We start from the raw sequence: 8,311 nt of genomic DNA, 5'->3' as shown, positions 1-8,311 counted from the left end.
GAGATAATGTATTTATGTGGGTTTGTTTCTGCGTCTTCTATTTTGTACCACTAGTTTATATGTCTGTTTTGGTGCCAATACTGTGCTGCTTTTGTTACTATGGCTCTGTAGTATTGTTTAAGATCTGGTATTGGGATGCCTCCTGCTTCATTTTTCTTGCTAAGGATTGCTTTGGTTATTCTAGGTTTTAAATTTTTCCAAATGAATTTCATGATTGCTTTTTCTAATTCTATGAAGAATGTCATTGGGATTTTAATTGGAACTGCATTAAATCTGTATAGTGCTTTAGGTAGTATGGCTATTTTGACAATATCAATTCTGCCTATCCAGGAGCATGGGAGGTCTTTCCATCTTCTAAAGTCTTCTTCAATTTCTTTCTTCAGTGTTCTGTAGTTTTCATTGTAGAGGTCTTTCACCTCTTTTGTTAGATTCCCAAGTATTTTAATTTTTTTGAAGCTACTGTGAATGAGTAGTTTTCCTAATTTCTCTTTCAGTAGATTTGTCACAGATGTATAGGAATGCTTTTGATTTATGGGTGTTGATTTTATATCCTGCTACTTTGCTGAATTCATTTGCATTTTAGAAGTTTTCTGATGGAATTTTTTGGCTCTTCTAAATATAGAATAATGTCATCAGCAAATAGTAATAGTTTGAGTTCTTCTTTTCCTATTTGTATCCCTTTAATTTCTTTCTCCTAATTGCTCTGGCTAGAGTTTCAAGGATGATGCTGAATAGAACTAGTATAGTGAAAGAGGACATCCTTGTCTTGTTTCAGTTTTCAGAGGGAATGTTTTTTTCTCCATTTAGAATGATGTTGGCCTTGGGATGATGGAGCTGGAGGATATCATGCTAAGGGAAATATGTGAATCCCAAAAAACCAAAAGCTAAATGTTTTCTCTGATATGCAGATGCTAACTCACAATGAGGGGGGACGGTTAGGGAAAAACAGAGTTACTTTAGATTAGGTAGAGATGATTGAAGGGAAAATAGTGGGTATGGGAATAGGAAGGATAGTAGAATGAATCAGACGTTATTACCCTATGTACATATATAACTATATGACCAATGGAATTCTACATCATGTATAACCAAAAGAATGAGAAATTATACTCCATTAAATATGATGTAACAAAGTACATTATAGTGTCATGTGTAACTAAATAAAACAAATGAAAAAATTTTTAAAAATTAAAAAAAATTGTTCAGAGCCATTATAAACTGTCTTTGAGAACTGCTTAATGCAATAGAGAATTGTTGATAATCTGGAACAAAAAGAAGAAATAAAAAACTATTTAGGGGTACAATTTTATTTCATTATACGTAGACTAGATGTAACCAAAGTGTTAATAATGGCTATCCTATGGAGTATGGTCTTATAAGGCTTCATTTTATCCCTATATTTTCTCACTGCTTGAAAATAGATTTTAAATTTATAATTAGTCATTTTAGTAATAACTACAATAGCATTACTTTATCCAGGAAATTAAACAGTAACATAAAATACTATCTAGGACATAGACCATATTAAAATTTCACTAATTGTCCCAATGTTGCCCTTTGTAGAACTTTTTTAAAATCCAAGATTCAATTGAGGATCATACATTTGTCATGTCTTATTTTAGTTTCCTTTAATTTAGATTTTTTTTTTTTTGGTTCTTCATGACACCAAAAGTGTTGAAGAGTCTAGGTCAGGTATCTCATACACTAGCATACAATTTGGATTTGTCTGTTTCCTAAATATTAAACATTTCTGGGATGAACACTATTGAGATGACATATTCCATTACATCTGTCTCAAGTGAAGTTAAATCATTTGATTAAGGAAACACGTGCCTTATTTCTCTATTGTAGATGTACTGCTTCCTTTTTATAATCAAATAATCTCGAGTAATATTTTGAGACTGTTAGACCATCCTGTTCTATAACAAAGTTTTATCTGATAGTTTTAGCATTCATTTATCAGCTTTGCCTAAATCGGTTACCACACCGGGAGGTACAAAACTGATTTTCTAATTCTAAGATTCATTTTGCTTTTACAAGCTGGCAGGGTACACCCCCCCCCCCACCTCACAACCCTGGGACCCTGGGAATACATTATGGATTCACTGATTTATTTTTATTGGAGGTATTACAATCCACTGCTATCACTGCTCTTTTGAATGCTTAAAACTTCCCACAGCTGGGGGTGTAGTTGAGAGGCAGAGCGCTTGCCTAGCATGAAAGGGCCCTGGGTTTGATTCCTGGCACTCCAAACAAAACAAAAACAAAACTTCCCAGACTTGTCCTTCTGGAGTTCCTCCAGGTTGGCTCTTGAGTCCCCCTGACGTAACCCAGTCTTCAAGCATTTGCTGACCTTCTGGTGCCCTGTACTTCTACTGACCCTGAACCATTTTCTCAGGGAGCCCTAGTTTCTTTTAGTAAAAAATGGTTTTTAGAAACTTGAACATAGACACAAGGTACACACATTGTTACTGGGTATGTTCTTGTCTAGGTCCTTTAAATGGGCCATGCTAGAGTCTATATTCTTTTAATATATTCTATATACATACAGGTTGAGTATCCCTCATCTGAAATGCTTCAAAGGAGGAACACTCATTTATGTTTCGTATATATACCTAATACACAGAAGGCAATTTTATACTTTCAGTACACCTGTGTTTTGACTGTGACTCATCATATGAGGTCAAGTGTGGAATTTTCCACTTTCAGGGTCACACTGACACTCAAAAAGTTTCAGCATTTCAAATTAAAGATGCTCAGTCTATAAATATATATGTATGTAATATACCTATAAATATGGATATGTAAAAATGTACATATGTGTATATTTAAATCAAGAGTTCGTATGGATACCTCCAATTTAAAGTTAAAAATCACAGACTTTTTTCTCACCTTATCCCATTTCATATTTGTATCTCCTTTCTCCCAGAGGAATTACAGCAGTATACAGATTCACTTGTTCTCACTACCATATATTCTAGTTTTGGTTTCTAACCAATACCATTGATAATAACTATCTATGTAAACAAAGTCTAACATTTGTAACCCACTTTTTTATCCTAGACTCTAATTCTCTCAGAATGTGCAGTCTGAATACTACACTAAAAAGTTACCTGTTTTTTCCCTTGTGGTTATTTAATCAGTTCAATATAAAAACTTGATTAGTTTTTCTCTGGATATTCAACTACAGGACCTGAAGATTTATTTTCCTTTAAGGTATGGGTGATTGAACCCAGGACCTCACACATGCTAGGTGAGTGTTCTAACACTGAGCTTTATCCTCGGGTATTTTTATTTGGAGACAGGGTCCAATTGCCCAGGCTGGCCTTGAACTTTCAATCCTCCTGCCTCAGCCTCCCAAGTAGCTGGGATTATAGACATATGCTACTACATCAAGATATTTTATTTTAAATTTTATTTTATATAATGAGTATGTAAAATATTTACAAGGTTCAAAATCAAACCTATATAAAAAAGGTATATTCAGAAGAGTCTCATTTCCATCCTGACCTCTCTCACTCACGTCTACCTACTTATTTGGTTTTGGTTTATAGTTCCTATGCATATTTATGCAAAATATTTATGCATATTTAAGGGGAAAATACATTTGAGTATATGTGTGCTCATTTCCTCTTTCATTTTACATAAGGTAGCACACATCAGATAAACTTTTCTATAACTCCTTTTTCATCCCACTTGAAAAAAATCCTAGAAACCACTTCATCTTTGTTCATGGATATCTGCTGCATTAAAAGGACATAGTATAGCTTATTGGTCAATGTTTTGTGGATGGACATGTTGGGTTGTTTCCAATTTTTTTTTTTTTTTCCTATTTGCAAATGATACAGCAATGAATAACCTTCTATATGCATTCTTCGTTTTTTGTAGAGGTGTTTCCACAGGAGTAATTACTGGAAGGATTGTTAGGTCAAAGGCAAATGCTTATATAACTTTGTCAGAAATTACCAAATTCTTCCCATAAGGAGTTGTGTGGTTTTTTGTTTTTATTGTTGGTACCAAGGATTCAACCCAGGGGTGCTTAACCATTGAGCCTCACCCCAGTCCTTTTAAATATTTTATTTAGAGACAGGGCCTCACTAAGTTGCTGAAGCTGGCTTTGAACTCTCATTCCTCCTGTCTCAGCCTCCCAAGCTGCTGGGATTACTAGCGTGTGCCACCATGTCCAGCAACCTTCATTCTTGAGTGATGGTTTAGCTAGTATTAAATTCTAAGTTGAAGATAACTACTCTCATGTTCTAAATTCTATTGTTGATGAAAAAACTGTTGTCAATGTTAATTGCTATTTCTTAGGAGATATGGCAGGAACTGTTAATCGTTCTCCAAATTTGTGTTGTTCTTTTCCCTGGACACCTGGGCCTATATTTTTCCCAGTCTCTCTTGCAGTTAGGTATGGCTACGTGACTAATGTCTAAACGACAGGATGGGAGGAGGTATGATATAAACCACTTCTGGATTAAGTACAACCCACTTCCTGGGAACAGTAAGAGCAACTTTGAAAGATAGACATGTGGTGATGACCTGCCGCCAGCTAGGTCCTTAGTGTACAGAGCCACCAAACACCTGGAATGCTCATTCAGGAACTCATACTGGATTGGAGACATTTGGTCTATTTCTACAGCATTTTAGCCCATCCTACTTAATACTAAATGTTTCTCATTGGTTTCTTCCTCTAGCCTCCTTGCTTCTATTTCATAATTTTTACCCACTATAAGTTTTAACTTCTCTCAAATATTCTAAACATACTTACTTTACAGTATTTTCTAGAAGTTCCAACCATTCATCCATTCGTTTTATTTACAGATTTCATGTCTAGCTTGTTGAACAACCTTTAAACTTCCTATTTTTCTTCATGTAAAATTTTGATTTGCTAGCCTGTGTGTGTGTGTAGGCATGTGTGCACTACTGGGCACTTAACTCAGAGGAACTCTGAGCTACCCACCTCCAAGCCGCTTTTAAAATTTTTGAGACAGGGTCTCACTAAATTTCCAAGGCTGGCCTTGAATTTGTGATCCTCCTGCCTCAGCCTCCCAAGTAACTTAGGATTACAGGTATGTGCCACTGCTCCTGGCTTGCTAGCTCACTTTGAGTAAGTTTTGGATTCTTTTATTTATGTCTTCTCTTCCTGGTTCCTTAAGTAGTTTTCAGTCCTTCCTCCTGGCTTTAATATGGCCTTTTGTGCTCCTGCTCAGCTGTGATAGCTCAAAGACACTGCACACCCAGTCCTGGGCCCAGAAGCAGCTTGGTTCAGGTTCTTGTCCACAGCTATGTCTGCCTCCACAACTTCCAGAAGCCTATTTATTCCAGTGATGCCATCTTTCCCAGCCTTGTTCTTGACTTTAGTCAGGAAGGGGGACACTCAGCCCCTAATTTCTGTCAAGTTCCTTGCCTAGGCTCCTGTGGACACTTACATGCCCCCTAATTCCATGGAATCCGAGTTCCCAGTTGTTACACCTGCCTGACTCCAATCTGCTTACTCCTGAGTATGTAAACTCATTCTCTGGGTGATTAGGACTATTATAACCCAACCACAGTAAATCTACTTGGTTGTTTTATTAAATAGGGTAACTATCTATGCTAGGTGTTTCAGCTTGATCTTGAGTAGATGTTTAAACTTATTTGTCTTGCTCTCCTGGAGATCCATGTATATAAGTTTTGTGATATCTTTCTTATGTAGGATATCCTCAAGCTAAATATAGCTCTTATGTCTTAATACTGACATAACTTATGACATGACTTCATTATATCTTTTGCCTGCTCTCAGCCTTATATAAATTTTGAACCATAGCACTGATTTATAAAATGTGGTATTCTGCACATACCTGCATTACAGTTGTGATGGAGCAACTGCTTGGTTTTACCATGGCCCAGGAGATTTTTCCCCACCAGGAACAGACATGAAGCTAAGTCATTCTCTACTTTGAACTTCCTACTTATAAAATTAATTAGCCTTCATTTTACTTTGTCAAATTTGTTTTTTTAAAAATATTTTTATTAGTTGTTGATGAATCTTTATTTTATTTATTTGTATGTGGTGCTGAGAATCAAATCCAATGCCTCACACATGCTAGGCAAGTGATCTACCACTGAGCCACAATCCCAACCCTGACTTTGTCAAATTTGGAAGCACACAATTTATCTAGGTTATCTGACAACTGTTTTCAATATTCTGGCATTCAAACAAACGTATGCATTACCAGTCATGCATTAAAATCGATTAACCAGGCCCCATACTGACTTCTGAAAGGTTAAGAATTATCCCACATTGGAAAAATATCCTTGATAATGGCTCTGGCATGACCTTCTCACCACCAAATATAGTACCACAGCAGCTATGTTTTCCTGGGTTTTTAATGATGATGTTATTTTAATTAAATCAACAGCATGAGAAAGTTAAGATATATGTGCCTTGTTTCCTCCAGATCCTTACAATTTTCTTGATGAAATTAAGTTACACTGATATGATTTGTTTTTCCATAGCTAATATTAATTTTTACTCAATGCCTATGTTTGCTTCAAATTAATATTCTGGTGATGTATATTTTCACATATTCCTCCCTCACAATGCAACTGCCTTATTTACTGCAAATTCTATGCATATATTCACCTTTTCGTAATTTTGGTGGGAACAGATAATTACAAGTACAATCCTTTTAGAATTAAGGAAGATAGAAGTTCATTACCTGTACTAGTAATTCAGTACCATTTTAAGACTGATATCAGTGAACAGAAATATACTAAAGAAGTAAGCAAATATGGAAAAGGGGTTCTTAAGAGCCCCTTGAGGGTCCAATACTCAAATCACTGGATTGGCTACCCTGACAACCAGTCCCCATTTGAGGCTATCCAGGAAACATCACCTCAGAACAAATGACACTCCTGTTGTCCAAGAAATTCCAAGGAATTTAGGAGCTCTGTGTCAGACTCTTATTACTCAGGAAATTACAAGTCTTGGGAGCTCTTTGTCAGTAACTTTGGTCAAAGATCAAAGGCAGAACAAAAGAATCTCCCCAGCAACCCTAACTATAAGAATTTTAAGAGTGCTGTGTCAGTACCCAGGGACAGAAACATACATATATGTATGTGTGTATAGAGAAGGACACACAGAGATACACATAAATGTGTGTGTGCATATATATGTATGTATACATATCAAAAACATATATATATATATTATATATGTAATTATTTCACAATATCACAGGCTTAGGCACACAATGACCTGGAAAGTCACAAATCCATGCTCAATAGCTCCTCAAACCTCACTCTTGGTCCCTGGCTTCTGAGCACAGTTAAGGTATGATTTAATATCAGCGCTAACACCAGGGCACTGCTCATGCCCAGATGTTCGTGGTTTCTAAAATCGTGGTTATTTGTCATTGTTAAGAATGTGATCCAGGCCAGCCACCCAAGGGAGGGTCCTTCTTCATCAACACATAATCTATAGTAGCTCAGCCAATCAAACAGGGTCTAGTTCTCCCATAAGTCCTTGAGGACAGTACCCCAGATCCATACCAGCTTGTGCTATGACCATAAACAAGTGCTTGTTTTGTTGCTATTTCTTCAGGATCAGAAAATATACACATCTCCGAAGATTGCCTCTTTTTTTTTTTTTCCATATTTGAGATTTTATTGGCTGTATTGAGAATCAGTACACAGACATTTCACTTTGTATACAATTCTTAACTCACATACCAAAAATCTAAAAAGCCTTATACTGTGATTCTTTTTCAGTTATTCCAGTGACTTTCCAGCTTTGAATTTGGAGGCAAATTTTTCCTAATAGAATATCAAGTACCAGTATCTTTAAAGCTGCTGTTATTTAAGTCCCACTAATTCAAAACTTTGTCACACACACTATATACTCAAACTCTCAATCTTTCACAGCACATTAAAAATATTAGGAAAACTAAGACTTCCATGACCAAAAATGTTACAGAGTACACACGATTCTGACAGCAATGATCCAGGAGTGGTCTTCTTCAGGAAACAATTCTACTAAAAAACACAGGAATAGAAGTAATTTAAAATATTCAAGACATTAAATGCAAGACTGTGACTCCAAAGTGCCATTTAATATGCTTTGTATTGTAGGATATAAAACTAACCCCCCACCTATGGAATGTTAAGCTGACACCCAAGACAGTCCAAGCCTCCCATCTTTCAATATCCCACTATTTTCTGGTTGTACTCAAAAAAAAAAACAACCAATAAATGATTTCACTTCTAAAAGAAAATCATTTAAACTTAAAAAATGGGATGAGGTGGCATTCCCTCCTTTTTAAAAATGTTT

At 35.9% G+C, this 8,311-nt stretch overlaps 1 protein-coding gene across 3 annotated transcripts in view; it reads right to left on the bottom strand.

Moving 5' to 3' along the window:
* Positions 1 to 8,311, bottom strand: part of Gpr160 (G protein-coupled receptor 160) — a 42,618-nt gene that overhangs the window by 17,779 nt on the left and 16,528 nt on the right. The gene's annotated exons all lie outside the window — the stretch shown is intronic.

The sequence above is a fragment of the Sciurus carolinensis genome, chromosome 9, assembly GCF_902686445.1.
Source record: "Sciurus carolinensis chromosome 9, mSciCar1.2, whole genome shotgun sequence".
Lineage (NCBI taxonomy): Eukaryota > Metazoa > Chordata > Mammalia > Rodentia > Sciuridae > Sciurus > Sciurus carolinensis.
The sequence above is the reverse complement of the archived record's forward strand: the minus strand, read 5'-3'. Positions and strand labels throughout refer to the sequence as shown.